The sequence below is a fragment of the Chiloscyllium plagiosum genome, unplaced genomic scaffold (genome assembly GCF_037043375.1).
Source record: "Chiloscyllium plagiosum isolate Xiang-an unplaced genomic scaffold, Cpla_swu_hap1 HiC_scaffold_32, whole genome shotgun sequence".
NCBI classification, from domain to species: Eukaryota; Metazoa; Chordata; class Chondrichthyes; order Orectolobiformes; family Hemiscylliidae; genus Chiloscyllium; species Chiloscyllium plagiosum.
The window spans coordinates 1,443,278-1,464,000 of NW_028270170.1; the positions used below are offsets into that span (position 1 = coordinate 1,443,278).

General features: G+C 39.7%; 1 protein-coding gene across 3 annotated transcripts in view; it reads left to right on the forward strand.

The window, feature by feature from the left end:
* LOC122539702 (zinc finger protein Aiolos-like) overlaps positions 1-20,723 on the forward strand; it is a 228,060-nt gene that overhangs the window by 17,099 nt on the left and 190,238 nt on the right. Inside the window, exon 1 of one of the 3 annotated variants that reach the window (XM_087977701.1) lies at positions 7,394-7,411. The exons of the other annotated variants lie outside the window; for them this stretch is intronic. The gene's annotated coding sequence lies outside the window, so the exon portion shown is untranslated. Of the gene's footprint in view, positions 1-7,393; positions 7,412-20,723 lie in introns of those variants that run through there. 3 annotated transcript variants of the gene reach the window in all.

Sequence of the window (20,723 nt, forward strand, 5' to 3'; positions counted from 1 at the left end):
TGTGTTGCTAAAATGGTTTGGTGGCTAATATGGCTTTCAAATGGTTGAACGCCTTCTGGTATGGTTTTGTCTACTGAAACTTTGTGTTCTTCTTCAGCAAATCGGTTAACGGTGCCACGACACTGCTGAAGTTTGGAACAAACTTCCGATAAAATCTGCTGAGTCCGAAGAATCAAAGCACCTCTTTGTTATCTCTTTCTCTCCTTTCTCTCTCCCTTTGCTTATCTTCTAACTCCATTTTCCTCAATTGTAATTTAAGTTTTTCTGCCTCTACTACACTTGTCTGATTCTCTGATATACCCAAGTGTTTGAGTAATTCCCTTACAGTTTCAGCTTTACTTTTATCCTTGGTTAAACCCAAATCTAACTTACTTGGTAAGTCTAAAAGTATGGCCTTTTTCTTTCCTTCTAAACTTTCTTGGCAAATTTGAGAATCATCTTTGAATCCCAGAACCTCTTGAGCCATTTCTTTCACTTTTAATTTAATCAACCACAAGTCATCGAAATTAAACACATTTGTTTCATCTACATTTTATTTAAAGATCTAGGGCACTAACCTGCAAGTTTTTAAATCTGCAGGGATTTTTCGTACCCCCAAATTTATTTAAATCTGCCTCAACCGGTTCAAATCCCGGACGAGCCCCCAAACTGTTACGATACAGGGTAAACGTTCCTGCTTAATTTAAACCAGTAACACAGAAAAGATCTATCCCGTGTAGGAGTCTGATCAAATTCAAGTGGCCAAGCATTATTTAAAGTAAAAATTCTTAAAGTATAACAGAGAATAATTAACAGTTATTTACAAGGCCTTCCTCTAACCTATCTTTTACCTTCCCCTTCTACAATACTAGTCTGATAAAACTCCCAGTTAAGATTTATAAAACAAAAACTTCTTATCTCAAAACCAGGCAGCTTTCAGTTTTCTGTGTATTCCTATCTTTTCTTCTTGGGGATTCTGCTTTATAGGTTACTGATCGATAAAGGTACCTTTTAAGAGAGCTATTTTTCAGACAGTCTTTATGTGCTGGTAGCTTGGCAGTTTTCCTCTCAACTGTTCAATTTTCCCTGGTCTTCTACTCTCCCCAAGGCGTCGGATTGTGTCATTGCCTTTTAAGACGGTCAATATATAAATTCAAACTGGATTGGAGTTTGGTGTTTTTTGGGGTATAATTTAAACTGATTGGCCTAATTCAAATCTGTTTTGTTGTTTTCAGGCAACCGGCTACCCTTACAGTTGGAGTACCTGTTACATTGTAGCTTATTGAGAACATTTGGTGCTGTCACTGCTGGCTTTTAACTCTCTGAAACGTACAGGACACCCACATCTTCATAATATAGCATAATATTCCATTTAACTTTATTAACAATTCTCCCACTCACCAAAGGCAGAGATATTCCAGGATCCCTAGTGCTAGTGCCACCTTTAAAAGGCTGGTATCCACCCGGACAAGAACTGTCAGTCTGGAGCTGCCTCATGACACTTACTCCGGATATAACAGCAAAGGAGAAATTGGGCCCTGCTTTTGTGGACCGTTTTTTAGATTAGCATCAGTCTGACCATTGTGGTACGAACAGCCCCACACAGGGCAGCTCACACCTTAAATGAATTATCTGGGTCGACATGACGGCAATTGTTAAAAGTTCACTTGAGAATGTAACTTTTAAAAAAAGTTCTGTGATTTACATATGAAAGAACTGAAACCAACATGTTCATTCTAAAAGATGAGAGACTTAACAAACAATCCAGGTCTTTTTCAATGTATAATTTCAGTTACATCACACTGTAAACTTTTGCTATGTATTGTGTCTTACAATCTTACATTCCACAACCGCCTGATGAAGGAGCAGCGCTCCGAAAACTAGCGCTTCCAAATAAACCTGTTGGACTATAACCTGGTGTTGTGTGATATTTTTAACTTTGTACACCCCAGTCCAACACCGGCATCTCCAAATCCTTTGCCTGAGGACCACTCCATTTAAACTTGAGATGTGGCCATTTGCTTAAAGCATATACAGTACATTGGACGCAGGTGTGAGATTGACGCAGCATGGTGACAGATATCAACCTGTACACCCTCTGGCCTGTTGGCTGCTGATAACCATGGTAAGCTTAGTGTACGCACTAAAATGTGAGTCAGAACAGAAACATTGTGCACCTGTTAGCCCTGGCACAGGGAGCAAACACTAAAGCAAAGCTGTGAACATCCAGGTAGATGCTAAGTAAGTAAGTGCCAAAAAAAGCAAGTGAGCAACCTTGAATTGTAGCTTGGTCCAATTATGATCTCGATGTCTCTGCGCACAAAGTGTCCTTGCAGCAATATTACAATGATATTTGTGCTTCAAAGTGCAATATTTGTGCTTCAAAGTGCCAAGCTATACTGTTGGTAGATCAGAGATGTGTCATGATGTGTTTTAGGACAACATCCATGGACCGAAGGTACATCCAGCCGCTGCATTTGATTATGCCCTGAATCATTGGTCCTGGGTGTCCAACCAGACGGTTCTGGATGAGCAAGTGATGAAATTATATCACCATAAATCCAATCTGACTTTCATGTGATGAATTCTCAATGTCTAGTTTCTATTCAGCAGGTAGTAGAATGGGCGGTTGGGGATACATGTTAATGAGGGTCCCAATATCAAGAAAGATCTCACGTAATTTCTCACATGATTCTCCTAGACTCTCACCACAGTCCATGTCTTTGAAACATTAACACTCAGGTATTGGTTCTGATCCATTTTTTGCGTGGGCTGTTGTTACAACTCACTCAATTCTGGATTCATTTTCTGCACTTCTGTTTTAAGAAGATGAGCTAAACATGTCAATCCCATTTTCTTTACCTTCCTCTTTTTGCCTTAAGTTTTCAGAGATAGTGTCTGAAAACTGAATTTCAACATCATCTCCCTTTGCATAGACACTTCCCCCTCCGGTGTAACTCTGTGAGCCTGAGACCTATTCACAGTACAGTCAAGAAACAATACATGTGTCTTTCTTGCAGCACCTTGTTTTGTGCCTCAACCCTTGGTAAGGCTAACATTTTAGATCCAGCCAGGTCATTCCCTAAACTAAAATAAATAAATTTTATCGGGATTTGTTGCACTACACTAACTGCAATTTCTCCACTTAATATGATTGCTCTTTAATCCAACTCTATATCGTGGAGCCAGTTCGTAATCTCTGTGCATGCCTCCAATATATATTTTGTTCTTCAGTAGTCCTTCTGGAAAACAAATTCACTGACTAGCTCCAATAGTCGCTCAATAATATTCCTTGATTGAAAGAATAAAGAAATTTTTGTTGTTTGAAATATTTTCAGAATGCCCAGTGGTCTGATTCTGTTTAGCGATAATCTGGAAGGAATTTTCTTGACTGTTCTGAGCTATCTCTCCATCTTTGTAGGTTCTGAGGGAATATGCTCCACCTATGCTACTCTACAGCTTTGATACTCATTTCCTTTCCTGATACAGCCTTCTCTGAGGGTTCCTTCAACATTCTTTACAACTGTAATTTACTTTCCAGTAATTGGATTTAGTATATGCAATCTTTATTACAATGGAGGTATTTTAATTTTTCTTTCTCATGTCGAGTGTGTGCTGCTGGAAAAACACAGCAGGTCAGGAAGCATCTGAATAGCAGGAGAATCGACGTTTCGGGCATAAGCCCTTTATCAGTCATTCCTGATGAAGGGCTTATGCCTGAAACATCGATTCTGCTACTGCTCGGATGCTGCCTCACCTGCTGTGCTTTTCCAGCACCACACTGTCAACTCTGATCTCCAGCATCTGCAGCCCTCACTTTCTACTTTTTCTTTCTCATGTTTGGGTTTATCCTTTTTCATTTATTAATTTGGCGTCCTTCTGATTGTTCTGTAAAACTCATACATTTCCTATCCCTATTTTTCCATTTTTCCAGTTTCTTTATGGATCACTATACGACTATCCCTCCACAAGTCACTGCCTGGGTGAGATATCATAATTATCTACCAGAACTGCTGCTTTTCAGATCTTTTATACTTGATGCTCATATAAATATGTCTCAAGGTTTACAGAAATATTATTTTCGAATTATAACACTGTCATGATTTACTTCGTTCTCAATTTTTTTTCCTCTAATTTCAGTGATTGAAACCACTCATCCTATAGCATTTTTTTTGTCTTACACACTGTACAAACGTCTGATTAGCTTTCTTTCTTAAAATTGAAAATTTTGATTGATAAGCTTCAGGGACAAGTTTAGAAGCATTGTGTGTTGTCCTTTTAAAAAATTAATTGTCAATAGACTGCTGTCTGACAAATGTTCATAGCTCTACCATTCAGGACACTCTGTAACATTAATGTCCAAACATCTTTTAGACATTTTGACTTCACAGTGAATGACTTCACAGCGTTCCATTCAAATGTGATGAAATATCTTTCAACTCCATCCTCTGTAAATTTTGACATTAAATGCAATATTCTCGTTAAATCATATTCCTCATTGGAATCATCATCTGAGCTGCAGCCACTTTTTTCTTCCCTTACTCCGAGCTTTTCTGGATGTAAGTTTGCTCACTGAGTTGGAAGGTTTGTTTTTCCAAAGTTTTTACATTTCCTCCTTTTATCTCTAAATGATGTATAATCACAATAAGCATCCTACCCTTTGGGGATCCTGCTTTTATTTCTGCCTTCAATGACTCTCTCAGTCAATGCAACATCTTTTCCTCCCAGAAAAATCTTAACCTCAGTAAAAGTTGTTTTAAAATTCCAACCTGTGTAATATACTTCTAGCAACTCTCCTATGTTAATGCTCAATACTACCATGTATTTATTTTTAAAGATTCAGAGTTCCTCTTAAACTCAAGGAGTTTGATTTTGTTAAGAACTCCTACCCTGTTATAATTTCAGCTACTGGTAATATCAGACATTTTTGACCATCACAGTAAACAAAAAGAAATCAATCACTGAATATATTCACAAAGTTGTTGCCAATATATATGTTAACAAAATAACATAACTGTTTATTACACAAAAGAGAAACATGAATTATATCACAGTATATAAGAAATATTGGAACAATCTCATTACAGACATCAGAAAGAAAGACTCATCACTTTTATGATAAGCAACATCCTATATATGCACTGAAAACTCAGTTGAAGAGTGACCTCTTTCTCCACACTAAAACTTCTTGCTCACCTGTAAATGTGTTTCTTTCCAGAAAATTCTGTGTATTCATTCAGTGTTTTTTTCAAAGTTTAATATCTTTCTCCAGGACCCTTAAAACCAGTTATTAAATTCAGCTCGCTATTATTCATTAACATTGGATTCCTAAACTCATGTCTTGAATAGCTTTGTAAGATAGTTTCCTTTTTGATAGTTTCAGAGCCTTCTGCTTCTGGAGCTTACCTTTCACTGGCTCCCAAGCAACTCAGGACCTCTTTGTAGCCCTGACTGTTTGGGGACTGCTATTAAAAGCAGTTCTGCTGTTACAGACCAGATCTTTCCATTTGAACCTGTCTCTCTCTCTCTCTCTCTCTTTTGTTGCTATCATGAAACTCAAGTCAGCAAACAGCTTAACAACTATTTCCCTAGGTTGGCTTGCTGGTCATTTAACTAAAATTGCATGACTTCATGTAAATGCTGTATTGAACTCACAGTTCCAAATTACTTTCTGACCTTTAAAACAAAAAAAGTTACCCTGCCCCCAACAACTGGAAACTATAATCTACTTTCCTCCACTTTGGAACACAGGTTCTCAAATAATAATGACACAATAAAATCTTCATCACAATCAACCATGGTAAATGCTAATTATGACGAGTTAGAATTCGTAAGGGAAGGCAGGAGAATGGGTTTGGAAACACATTAGCAGTGATTGAATGGCAGAACAGACCTGATGGGCTGAATGGCCTAATTCTGTCCTATAGCGTATGGTCTTAAAGGAGAATGTCTAAATTTAGATTTTACAAATTATTTTAATTATATTTAATTTTATACTTAATTTATTCAAAGGCGAAAAACATTTGACATCCTTAGAGATTTAGAGTTGCATGTACAAAGCTCACTCAAGTATCACAAAAGGTAATTAAAATGCTGACGCAGTACAATCCTTTCTGATAAGAGGGCTAGAATGTAATTCGGACAATTCTTTTCTGCTCAATACAAAGCCATAGTTCGATTGTGTCTGGAGCACTGCGTATACTTTTGAGCATCACACTTAGTAAGGATATTGAATTAAAATGACCATATATTAGATTATAAAAGCTATTCAGTTATAAGAATGATTAGCATGAGGAATTAGAAAACCTTCATTCTGGCAAATATTATTTCTGATGACTTCTGATTAGAGTCTGTTCATAATGCAGGGGAAATGTTTGAAAATATTGAATGGATCCATTCATATTTCTCTAAATTTAACCACTTGAAACAAAATAAAATAATTCCTGAAGCACAGTTTTTTTTTATGAAATGTTTGACAGAAAACTTTATCTCGACTTTTTTTCAATGCGGCAACTGCCTCTTCTATAAGCAAGGAGAAAGTGAGGACTGCAGATGCTGGAGATCAGAGTCAAGAGTATGCCGCTGGAAAAGCAGGTCTGGCAGCGTTCGAGGAGCAGGAAAATCGATGTTTCAGGCCTAAGCCCTCCGTCAGGAATGGTGAAGGGCGTATGCCCAAAACGTTGATTCTCTTGTTCCTATGACGCTGCCTGACCGGCTGTGCTTTTCCAGCACCACAATGTCGACTCTTCTATAAGCTAATCTCACACCCTGCAATCCAAACACCGACTTCCAAATTCTGACTTCCCTGAGTCTTTAACTGTTCCTTCTGTTGTAATTATATGCTGACTGGATGTATGAAGCCTCACATTATTCTGCAAAATTTTTTCAAAATGGTGAAGATTACCCGTAAAACAGTTGAAATGAAAATTGTGTGAGGTTCTATAATAGCTGGATAACCTGCAAAGCCACTTTATAACTGTCCAATAAATTTGCATTTCACTCAAACTGTGTATCTAAGTTTGTGCTGCTTTTGTGGGAAAGATTTCCACATATCTCCTTTTTAACGTATCACACTCCTGAAAGGCCTGGCTCTAATTCGAAGGCTATTCCCACTTGTCCAAGCAATGTTCCCTGAGTAGCTGAGAAGCTCTGCCATATGACTTCCTCTCTGTTTAAATATCATATTGATCACAGACTGCCTCACCCATGGAAGTGGTTGCTCTATCTACCCTATTGTTTTCTTTCAAAATCCTAAAACTCAAATCACCCTTAATTCCTCGCTATTCCATGGAGTACTACCCAGTTTATGTAATTTATGCTTGTACCTGAACCCTTGAACTCTTGATAATTTCCTTCCTCAGTGTATTGCTCACAGTGCTGTTGACATGGTCACACCAGGACTTCTTATTGCTGCAGTAAGACTTCCTTGAAGGTAATTTCCTAGCCCTCTAGTGTGAAAAGATAATATTCTGTTAATGTTTTGACCATATTTTGTATACGATTATTATATTGTAATGATCTCTCTATGAATCCTTTTTTTGGCACTCTATTGTTCTGCACCACAAAGTTTTACATATTATATTGTGATATAACATTCTTAGTGTGAAGGATAGGCTTGCTCTATTAAGCCAATCACTTCAGATTCCCACTAGGATAATTGTTGTTGTATATAATGCTTAAATATAAAATATGATTTATTTACCTGTGATACTTTTCCAGTTGGTTCATTAAAAAGAACTCACTCATGACTTTATTGTCATTTCTGCCTGATTGAGTTGTGCAGGCCTGAAGGGCCAAATGGCATACTCCTGCACCTATTTTCTATGTTTCTATGATAAGTTCAATGGGCCTTTCACCTTTCTTTCCAGGGCTAGTGGTGGAGGCAACCTGTGGAATGGTCATCAACATTTTAAAGTTTAATTTTTGCAGAGATTGCTTGATTATTAACAGCGATTATTGTATTTCACTTGCTTATTGCGAAAGTCTTCATTTTATTTTTATTCCCAGTAATACATGAGTATAATGGAACACAAAGCAACTTTAGAAGGTGGTTTGCTGGTATGTTTGCAGCTTTAGCATATTAATGTATAATGTCTTCCTGTACATCACTGTGGCAGAGTTAGCTGCTTGCATAAATGTGATTGTGGATAACATAAATTGATTCCCATTGTACTGATCAGAATTATTTAAGCACTGGACTGAAAGTTGTAGAGCTAAATTTTGAGGTTGCACTTCACTAATTGTCTCCTTGATGCATTTAATAGCCCCATTTCCAATGGCTGAAAGTGTCATGTTCAGCTCATATAAAACCGAATACTTTATTCATGGTTCAGCAGTCAGTCAGTGAGCCAGTGAGTTCAGAAAGTTTTGGGAGCTAGTTCCCATCTGTGTTGATGTAGTTGATCTAACCAGAGTGCTGTGTGGGCTGCTGCAATTGAGGTCAGTCCTTCGAAAAGGAAGAGAAAGTAAATGAACTGCTCTTGCACACAATTCAAAAGTACATGTGGATGTTGGGCATGAACATAGATTGGGGTTGATTGTGATGATCCTGTCCCTTGCCTGGATCATTCTGCCAAGATGCACTGTAGGTGCAAACTCACAGTGCAACCTCACCAACTGCTTATTCTTTATTACAGGTATTAAACCCCAGTAACCAGCAGTATCTAAGGAACACATAGAGGAAAACTTAAGGGAACAAAATTCCAATGGATGGAAATGTAAATCCTTGCCATTGCCACATAATTTTCATACTAGACAAAACATCATTCTGATAAAGTTTGGACATTAATGGTAACACTTAGTAGATGATATACTACATTACGAGTTGTACCATGTTTAAAATTGTATTGAAGTTGTTTGAAGATTATTAACAATGGACACATTACATTTGCATTGCATATTTGTGAATTATTAGATTAGATTCCCTACAGTGCGGAAACAGGCCCTTCGGCCCAACCAGTCCACATCGACCCTCTGAAGAGTAACCCACCCAGACCCATTTCTCTCTGACTAATGCAATTGGCACTATGGGCAATTTAGCAGGGCCAATTCACCTAATCTGCCCATCTTTGAAGTGTGGGAAGAAACCAGAGCTCCCAGAGGAAACCCATGAGGCAACAGTGAGGCAATAATGCTAACCACTGAGCCATCGTGCCGCCCTGGGAAAGCCAGCCTCTGACCATTGAATGTTTGTGGATCCTATCAGTAGTGTTAGTACCACAAAGAATTATGACATTGTGCTCTGCAATAGCAAATAGTCAGCCTACTGGCACATTTTCACATCTGCCTGTAAGGATGCACAGTTACTACTTAGGTAAAGTGATTAGAGTGTTTTTCTTTGTTATTATCCCAAAATGGGATGGGAGAAGACTGTACCCCAAACAGAAAGGACACCGTTCATTTTAGCTCTGCTCACCCCTTGACAAGAATCTATGTCATTCGCTGGCTTTTCCCATGTACTGTAGGTGCTATTACACCCAAGACTGTTGACAGCTGTGTGCTTTGGGGGTAGGTTGAGTCCCCTCTCTGACTACAATTAGGCTCTAAACATGACATCATTAGATTGACTGCTTGCTTTGCAAGAGCATCCTGGCATCTTTTATTTGGGGGATATTCTATTCAAATAACAGCACAAATTCTTTAGCACTTACTGACGGAACTCCTGTTACATATAGATATCTTGGAAAAAATATTTAACATTAAATTAAATTGTGTCCAATTTCAGGAGATGAGGGGAATCCTGCTCCTTCAATAGAACCCTGTTTTAAAAGCTAACTTTTTACAGGAACTATTGCTGGACAGTAATGGGTCATGAAAACTGTTTTTCAGGTTAGAATTTTGATTATTTGGTTTTGCTAAACTTTAGTAAATTTAACCAGAAACTGTTTTCAGAAATGAACAATAGAATAAGTTAGGAGCAGGCGGAGCAGCAATCGTGGGTTTAACTCTTTGAGACCAGCAGTTTCATGTTCGCATCAAAACGAAAAACAGAAGAACATTTCAGTTGTTGCTTTATTCAGAGTGTGTTACAGGAATGACATTTCTGTATTCTCAGGGGTTTTAAAACCCACAAAGGAAAATAACATAAGTGGTTAAAGGAACAGATAGGCCATCTGGTTGCCTTTCTAACATAACAGCTTTTACAGAGGAAAATTTGGGCTCCTGATTTTCTCTCCTTATTATTGTACTTTAATCCCCTAAAACTGCAAGCTGGTGTTGAGCTGTGAGTCAATATCAGCATAAGCTTCCTGGAGAATTATACTGTTATTTGATGAGTAACAAATATCATATCTTCATCTAATTCTGACTTTAACCAAATTCAGCCACCCCCACACACACACACACACCACTTACATACCACACCCAACTCCACTCATAAACATGTACCATGGTCATAGACCTCACCCTACATACACCCATATATTCACACACCCTACACCACCTCAAGACACACACATCATCGACTCTACAACATACACACCCCACCTTGCATATACAAAACCCCAATCACCAACGGACATACTCTGTACACTCACCAATCTCCTTACATACTCAGACAACCGCTTTCCAAATGCACTCAACTCTCCTATCCTCGTACAAACACATGCTCTACATACAAACCCCATTCCACACACACTGTATGGACATACTCTCACACATATACACATCCACATTTTGGCAAAGGTATCCACAAATCACATGTGCACATTTCTCACACACTCACTTGTATACATCCGACCACATCTTCTCACACACATAAAAAAACCCACACATTTGTCCCTGACACTTGGTTTGCACATTTGCTGAAGGTGGAAAATGTCTATTCAAGAAGTTCTTGGCATCATGAATATTGAGCATGCTTTGATGGAACAAGTGGTCTTTTGCTGCCCGCATTTAGTGTTTTTTTTTACTCGGGTATTTCATAATATATGCAAACGTTCCAACAGTGAATAAAGAAATGGGATCAGCTATAAATCTCCAGCTGACTCTTCATATCCTTTGATTCCCTGAGGGATCAAAAAAACTATCTTAAATACATGCAATGATGAGGCATCCATCACTGTGGGTTAGAGAATTCTATAGATTTACAAACCTATGAGTGAAGAAATTTCACTTACTCTTGGTTCTAAGTAACTGTACCTTATCCCGAAACAGTTCTAGACTCCCCTGTTGGAATGAGTCTAGGCTGTCATGCTCCTTCAGAATCTTGTATGTTTCAACAAGTTCACCTCATTTTTCTAACTCCCAGAGAATTTAGGCTGAACTTACTCAGCTTCTAATCATAGGGCAGTCCTCTCATCCCAGGAATTAATCTAGTGAACCTTTGCTGTTCTGCCTCCAATGCATTATATCTTTCCTTATATCTGGAAATGAAATCTGCACTACTGTATGTGCCAAATGAAGGATTTGAAATGGTTTTACTCCTCTCCAGCTCAAGGGTCAATGCAGCCAATTATAATGCTTTGTTTGTAATATTGGATGGAGAACAGCTAATCCAGCCTCATTTTAAAGAGCATTATCTCTGAGCACCATTGTGAGATGCAATGTTTGGAGCAAGTCCTTTTTTAATATAACTAAGAACTCTGATTAAAACAAAAGAAACTTTTATTTCTAAATTTTTCATTTTGTTGATTTTCTAAAAATGCTTCTGTTTGGGTGCTGAGTGCTGACGATTTTATTCAGGGAATGAGTTACTTGCAGGTATTGATTGCAGGGAGTGAACATGGAAGCTAACTAAAGAGGCACAAAAGATATGAGGGTTAGTGGTTGTATTACAAGCACAAACTGGCTGCCTGATGTTGTTGTAAGCAACACTGCATGAGGCAGTTTAAGTTTAATAACTTTATACTTTGAATCATATTAGCTGTAAATTCATGCTTTAATAGGCTTTTGGGGTTGCTCGATTCAAATTGTTGGGTTGTTTGATTTTATTAATCATTAAATGTCATCTGCAGCTCAGTGCATTGCACTCTGACTTCTAAATCACGAAGTTCAAGCTCACTCAGGACTTCAGCAAATAAGTTAATGCTAACACCACACTGTATTACTGAGGTAATGTTGTGGAAGGTCATTACAGAGGGAATGCTGCATTGTTGGAGGGACAGTAGGACCACAGAAACAGCAGTAGGCCATTCAGCATTCTGTGAATCATGGCTGATCTGTGGCCTAACTCCATATATCTGCCTTTGGCCCACATCCTTTACTACCTTTACTTAATTTTAAATCAGGGAAATAAATATTTATTAACACCTGACTGAATATCCACTGCGGTTTTGGAATAGTGTTTCAACATCTACTGACCACTGTTTCCAAACATCTCTCCTGAATGGTCTGGCCCTAATTCTCAGACGATGCCCCCTAGTTCTAGAATTCCCAACCAGTTGAAATAGTTTAATTTTATCTTCTCTGTATTTTCATGTCAATATCTTGAAGACTTCAATCAGATCACCTCTTAATCTTGTAAATTCCAAAGAAAACAGGCCTAGTTTGTATAATTTATCCTCATAACTCTGAAGTCCAGATATCATTCTTGTAAGCTGAAGTTGTAGCCCCTCCAAAGCCAAGATATCATTCTTAAGGTATGGTGCCCAGATCTGATCACTACTCCAAATGGACTTTGTTTAACTGCAACATAACTTCTGCATCCTTGTACTCCTATCCTTTAAATATAAAGGCCAGCATTCAATTAACGTTTGTGATTATTGTCTGCACCTGTTTGTGACATTTTAAAGAACTTTGCAACTGTACCCCAAAATCTCTTTGGACACCCATTGTATTTAACTTCATATTATATAGAAAGTACCTGATCCACCCTTTTTCACTCCAAAATGGACAACCTCATACTTGTTTATTTTGAACTCCAACTGCCACAGTTTTGCCCATTCACCTTGTCTATCAATATCCCTTTGTAATTTTATGCTAACATTTATACTGTCTACAATGCTGCCTAAGTTTGTGTCATCAGTAAGTTTAGATATGACTTTCTATGCCATTATTCAAATCGTTAATAAATAATGTGAATAATTAAGGCTCCAACACAGATTCTTGTGGGACACCATTGGTCACTTCCTGCCAATTTGAGTACCTACCCATTATCCTTAATCTCTGTCATCTGCCACTCAACAATTTTCCCAGCCAAAAAGTGCCAAAGTTAAAAATCTGTGTGTGTGGCAGACCAAGTCCTGAACTACGAAAGCAACCACCCCAACACACACAAAAGAAGTTGCATCAAGACACTATTCAAAAGGGCCACAACACACTGCAGTACACCAGAACTGCAAAAAGAGGAAGAAGAACACCTATACAATGTATTCGCCAAAAACGGATACCCGCGCAATTTCATCAACAGATGCCTAAGGGAAAGACAACGGAACGAGGACATGGCGCAACCCAAAGGACTAGCCACACTACCATACATCAAGAGCATTTCCGAACTGACAGCCAGACTACTATGACCACTAGGACTCATAACAGCACACAAACCAACAGCCACTCTCAGACAACAACTCACCAGGACAAAGGACCCGATACCCAGCATGAGCAAAACCAATGTAGTATACAAAATCCCATGCAAGGACTGCACAAAACACTACATAGGACAAACAGGAAGACAGCTAATGATCCGCATCCATGAACACCAACTAGCCACGAAACGACACGACCAGCTATCCTTAGTAGCCACACACTCAGATGACAAGCAACGTGAGTTCGACTGGGACAACACACTATTATAGGACAAGCCAAACAGAGAACAGCCAGGGAATTCCTAGAGGCGTGGCACTCATCCACAGATTCAATCAATAAGCATATCGACCTGGACCCAATATACCGGCCACTGCAGCGGACAGCTGGAACTGACAACTGGAAGCGGCAGATTCAAACCACTACAAATGCCGGAGGAAAGATCACAGAAGCGCTTCACAGGAGGCTCCCAAGCACTGAGGATGTCACCTAGACAGGGGGCGAAACGTCTGCAACACAAATTCCCAGCTCGGCGAACAGAACCACAACAACGAGCACCCGAGCTACAAATCTTCTCACAAACTTTGAATAGAAAGCAGAGTTAACATTTCAGGTCCAGTGATCCTTCATGAGAACAGATGTCGCCTGATCTGCTGAGTTTTTCCAGCAATTTTCTTTTGATTTCCAGCATCTGCAGTTATTTGGCACTTTTTGTGAGTTTTTGTTATGAATTTTTCCAGCAATTTCTGATTTTCCCAGCCATGTCAGTAATTCACACTCAATTCTGTTGGCTTCTGCCTTAGTTAAATTTTTTACGTGGAATTTTAATTAGATGCCTTCTGGAAGTCTATATAACAACATCCATAGACATTCCCCTGTCCACTATCTTAGTGACGTCTTCAAGCAATTTACTGAGATTTGTTAGACATGAATCATGAAACCTGTCATGAATCCATTCTGGCTCTCCCTGATTAATTGAACATTTTTAAGGTGTTCAGTTGCCACACTTTTGATATACAGACTCTGACAATTTCCTCAACACAGATGTTAAGCTGACTGGTCTGTAATGCGAGAGGTAGATGAAGGTGGGGGAGAAAGTGTTCAGTCAGATAGGAGGGAGGAGTGGATAGATGGGAAAAGCAATGGACAGGTCAAAAGGGTGGTGTCAGGTTGGAGGCTTGACACTTGGATAATGTGTGGGGAGGGGAAATGTGAAACTGATGAAATCAGTGTCTGACCTCTCACCTTCTCTCCCACTTTCATTTACCTATCGCATTCTCAGATACCTTCTCTCCAACCCCATCCTCCTCCTATTTATCTCTCAGACCCCCGGCCCACAAGCCTCATTCCTGCTGAAGGGCTGATGCCCGAAATTTTGATTCTCCTGCTTCTCAGATGCCCGACCTGCTGTGCTTTTCCAGCACCACACTCTTTACTCTGATCTCCAGCATCTGCAGTCCTCTTTTTCTCCTCTCCTTTAAAAGACGGAACACTACATTGTCAGAGGGTCAGTACTGAGGGAGCTTAGCACTGTTGGAGGGTCAGTACGGACTGAACACTGCACTGTTGAGGAGTGTCAGTACTGAAACAGCACTGCACTGTTTGGAATGTTGGTACTGAGGGCGCACTGCATTGTCAGAGGTGTTGTTTTTCAGATGCAGCATTAAATTGAGGCTCCATCTGTCTTTGGATTAATGTGAAAGATTCATGCCAGCATTCAGCAGAAGAGCTGGAGACTTAACCCTGGTAACCTGACCAATATTTATCACTTGGTTAACACAAAAAAAGCAGAATATTTGGTCATTATCACATTGCTATTTGTAGGCATTTACATTTTGGCTGTTGCACTTATTCATTACAACTTTGACTGCTCTTAAGGTGCATCATGAACTGTGAAAAACTTTGAGAAGTCAGTGGTAATGTAAAGCACTGTGCAAGTACAAATCTGTCCGGCTATTAAAGAAAACTTTGTATTATCAGGAGTGGACTATCACTCGCACTCACTACTGAATTTGGAATTCATCAGTTTGTACTCCCTGATTAAAGAATGAATGAAGAGACATTTCATTTTCTGTTCTTTCCAACATTTTTCCTATCATGTTCTGAATTTGTATACTCAACAACTTGTGATACCTAAGAAAAAATTGGACTTGGATGCTGCTAAACTCAAGGAGTTCCCCAGCTCTATAGTAGAGAGCGAGAGAGCTATCTGTCTGTCGACAATGCAAATGAGTATAAAAGTAATTAATATTCTAATCAGTACTGGGTTTAAGATAGTAGTGACAGCAAGAAGCTCCATTATGACACAGCTCAAGCCAGCTGTTCAGTCTTTACAGCAAAACTCATGCAATAACTTTTAATATCCTCCTCATCAAATATTGATGACCAATACTTTGTGCCTTTTTGGCAAACTAATGGAAAGATGAGTAGGCAGTTGTAATGCAGACTAAGAGTAGAATTCTGATAGGGTAGTGATGACAAAACTTTGGACTTTTAAGAAAAAAAAGTGCAGAAGTTCAATGTGGGCCTTGTAGGTTCCTACTGAATGCATTATGTAGAATGGGTTAAAGGATGTGGTATGTTTTTATTAGAGTCAAAGAGTCATAGAGATGTACAGCACAGAAACAGACCCTTTGGTCCAACTCATCCATGCCGACCAGATATCCTAATCTAATCTAGTCCCATTTGCCAGCACTGGCCCATGTCCCTCTAAACCCTTTGTAATCATATACCCATCCAGATGCCTTTAAAAAACTGTAATTGTAACAACCTCCACCACTTCCTCTGGCAGCTCATTCCATGCATGCACCACCCCCGTGTGAAAAAGTTGCCCCTTACATTCCATTTATGTCTTTCCCCTCTTACCCTAAAGCCAAACCCTCTAGTTCTAGACTCCCCCACCCCAGAGAAAATACTTTATCTATTTATCCTATCCATGTCCCTCATGATTTTATAACCTTCTATAAGGTCACCCCTTAGCCTCCGACGCTCCAGGGAAAACAGCCCCAGCCTGTTCAGCCTTTCCCGATAGCTCAAATCCTCCAACCTTGGCAGCATCATTGAAAGGGTTCAGCAAAGATTTACAAGTTTCACAACATTCTTCTGATTGGAAGGAGACCAGAATTGTACACAATATTCCAACAGTGGCCTAACCAATGTCCTATACAGTCACAACATGACCTCCCAACTCCTATACTCAATGCTGTGGCCAATAAAGGAAAGCAGACCAAATGTATTTTTCACTGTCTTATCTACCTGCGACTCTACTTTCAAGGAACTATGAATCTGTACTCCAAGGTCTCTTTGTTCAGCAACACTCCCCAGGACCTTACCAATAAGTGTATAAGTCCTGCTCTGATTTGCTTTTCCAAAATGCAGCACCTTGCATTTATCTAAATTAAACTCCATCTGCCACTTCTCAGCCCATTGGCCCATCTGGTAAAGATCCCGTTGTAATCTGAGGTAACCTTCTCCGCTGTCCACTGCCACTCCACTTTTGCTGTCATCTGCAAACTTACTAACTATACCTCTACTGTTCACATCCAGATCATGTATATAAATGACAAAATGTAGTGGACTGATCCTTGTGGCACACCACTGGTCACAGGCCTCTCGTCTGAAAAGCAACCCTCCTCCACCACCACCTCTGTCTTTTACCTTACAGTCAGTTTTGTATCCGAATGGCTAGTTCTCCCTGAATTCCAAGAGATCTAACTAGTCTCCCATGAGGAACCTTGTCGAACGCTTTACTGAAGTCTATATAGATCACACCTACTGCTCTGCCCTCATCAATCCTCTTTGTTACTTCTTCAAAAAGCTCAATCAGGTTCATGGGACAAGTTTTCCCATGCACAAAGCCATGCTGATTATCTCTAATCAGTCCTTGCCTTTACAAATACATGTACGTCCTGACCCTCAGGATTCCCACCAACAACTTGCTTGCTCACCACAGATGACAGACCCACCGGTCTGTAATTTTCTGGCTTTTCCTTACCACTAAATAGTGGCACAATGTTAGCCAACCTTCAGTCTTCCAGCACCTCACCTATGACTATCAACGATACAAATATCTCAGTAAGAGGCCCAGCAATCACTTCCCTAGTTTCCCACAGAGTTCTAGGGTACACCTGATCATGTCCTGGGGATTTATCCACCTTGTGCATTTCAAGACCTCCAGCAACTCCTCCTCTGTAATATGGACATTTTTCAAGATGTCACCATCTATTTCCCCACATTCTATACTCCCCGTGTCTTTCTCTACAGTAAATACTGACGAAAAATACTCGTTCAGTATCTCCTCCATCTCTTGTGGCTCCACACATAGGCTGCTTTGCTGATCTTTAAGGGGCTCTATTCTCTCCCTAGTTACCCTTTTGTCCTTTTGATATCACTGAGTGTCTTGCTTGGCCATTCAAAGGGTAGTTAAGACTCAACTGCATTACTATAGGGAAGGGGAAGGGGGGGGTGGGTGGTAGCTGGAGTCACATGTAGGTCAGACCAGGTAAGTACAATGGACTTTTTTCCCTATAGGCCATTAGCGAACCAGATGGATTTTAAAAAAAGTCAGAATCGAGTCGCTCATGGTCACCATAACTAATACAAATTGTAAATTTCAGATTGTATTCAATACTTTTTCATCTTAAAGCCATCAGTGCCTTATACTGGTCATTGGCTAGTTGAACACATCTGTTAAAATCCTATGAGCTAGGACCACATCTGTTGAGCTGACCAATGGAGTATTTCCAGATCTATGGGCTGATCAATGGACTGACACCAGGTCCCTTGGGCTGGTCAGTGAACTGGCATCAGGTGTACAGCTGGCTTTGCCTTTTTGGATCCGAGTCTGAGAGCTCAATGGTTTTTGATTTCTGTCGATGGGCCTGAGAGTTGCAGGACAGTGACACACCTTGTTGCAGGACAGTGACACATCTTGTAGATAGGACAACTTCAAAGTAAAGCAAGGAACAGTGAGAATAAAGTCACATTGCTACATTCTGGTGGCACTGGGAAACTATCGTATCCCTTTACAATTCCTACAGGTCAATGTTTCTGTTATGACCGTGACTAAGAATGAGTTTCCTTTTTGGAAGGTTCTTCACAAGTTACTAACGCCTCCATTGGCAGACAACACAAATACCCACCCACCTGCAGCTAACCTTCTCTCCAACAAGATGCAAGCAAATCTTCTGAATTTTCTCAATGCACTGTCAAGAAACACAATTTTCCAAAGTATCCACACGGCAGAGCAGAAATGTCATTCCCTTTCTCTGAAAAATATTCTGTGATCCTGTGAATGAATCCCAATGATACCACCTTATGGAGCATTCTGAGAATTACAGTTATGACTGTCTGTACATTATTTAGAAGGATCTATGATGTTGAAATGAACTGTGCATAAGTGTTTCTGTTTACTGTACTGGAACTGATATTCTGAAAGATTACTGTAAAGACTGTGGTATTGGAGGCAGCTGCCACAGTCATGTTGAGTCAGGCTGTGTCATATTGAAGAGTAGTAATAAAGATATATTAAGTGGTTTTGATTTTTGGCTAGGTTTTTCTACTGAATTGGCATACGGATTGTGTTTGCTAGGGCAAGTATCCACATTCTGTGAAATCTCTCAGTCTTTTCTTAATTGTTTTGCATGTTAAATTGCTAGTTGGAGTAGACTAGAAGAGGTGGTTTTGTGAAGTTCAGTTCCAGTAGTGCCCAGATCTGATTGTCATTAAATATCTTCTTCCATGCTCCCTCTACCCAGTAGCTTAAAAGTGTAAAATATATGATCAGATAATAACTAACCAATGACAGTGAATTATTAAATTTCCATGAATAATTTTAGTAGATTTGTAAACAAAACGAAAACAATTCTTCCCCATGGCAAAGCTTTCTGACTATGGGAATAAATTTAAATGTTGCAAATTGTCTGGCTGTGAAATCATAACTATAAAAGCTACAGAAAATTATCAGATGTATGTACATAAATATGTTCTATTGTGATTGCTTCGCCGCTTGCGAAGATCTTTGCATCCTTGCTGTCCACTGGAGTCATACCTGAGGACTGGAGGGAGGCAAATGTAATTCCTCTCTTCAAGAAAGGAAATAGGGAAATCCCCGGCAATTATAGACCAGTCAGCCTCATGTCTATCGTATACAAGGTGTTAGAAAGGATTCTGAGGGATAGGATTTATGACCATCTGGAAGAGCATGGCTTGATTAAAGGCAGTCAGCACAGCTTTGAGGGGCAGGTCATGCCTCACAAATCTTATTGAGTTCTTTGAGGATGTTACTAGTCAAGTTGATGAGGGTCGAGCGGTGGATGTTGTGTATATGGACTTCAGTAAGGCATTTGATAAGGTTCCCCATGGTAGGCTCGTTCAGAAGGTCAGGAGGAATAGGATACAGGGAAATTTAGCTGTCTGGATACAGAATTGGCTGGTCAACAGAAGACAACGAGTGGTAGTGGAAGGAAAATATTCTACCTGGAAGTCAGTGTTGAGTGGTGTTCCACAGGGCTCTGTTCTTGGACCTTTACTCTTTGTAATTTTTATTAATGACTTGGATGAGTAGATTGAAGGATGGGTTAGCAAGTTTGCAGACGACACAAAAGTTGGAGGTGTCGTTGACAGTATAGAGGACTGTTGTAGGCTGTAGCGTGACATTGACAGGATGCAGAGATGGGCTGAGAGATGGCAGATGGAGTTTCAACATGGATAAATGCGAAGTGATGCATTTTGGAAGGTCGAACTTGAAAGTTGAGTACAGGATTAAAGACAGGATTCTTGGCAGTGTGGAGACAGAGAGGCATCTTGGTGTGCAGGTACATAGATCCCTTAAAATTGCCATCCAAGTGGACAGGGTTGTTAAGAAAGCATATGGTGTTTTGGCTTTCATTAACAGGGGGATTGAGTTTAAGAGCCATGAGATCTTGTTGCAGCTCTATAAAACTTTGGTTAGACCGCACTTGGAATACTGTGTCCAGTTCTGGTTGCCCTGTTATAGGAAAGATGTGGATGCTTTGGAGAGGTTTCAGAGGAGGTTTACCAGGATGCTGCCTGGAATGGAGGGCTTATCTTACGAAGTGAGGTTGACTGAGCTCAGACATTTTTCATTGGAAAAAAGAAGGAAGAGAGGGGACCTAATTGAGGTGTACAAGATAATGAGAGGCATAGATAGAGTTAATAGCCAGAAACTTTTTCCCAGGGCAGAAATTGTTAACACGAGGGGTCATAGTTTTAAGCTGGTTGGAGGAAAGTATAGAGGGGATGTCAGAGGCGGGTTCTTTACG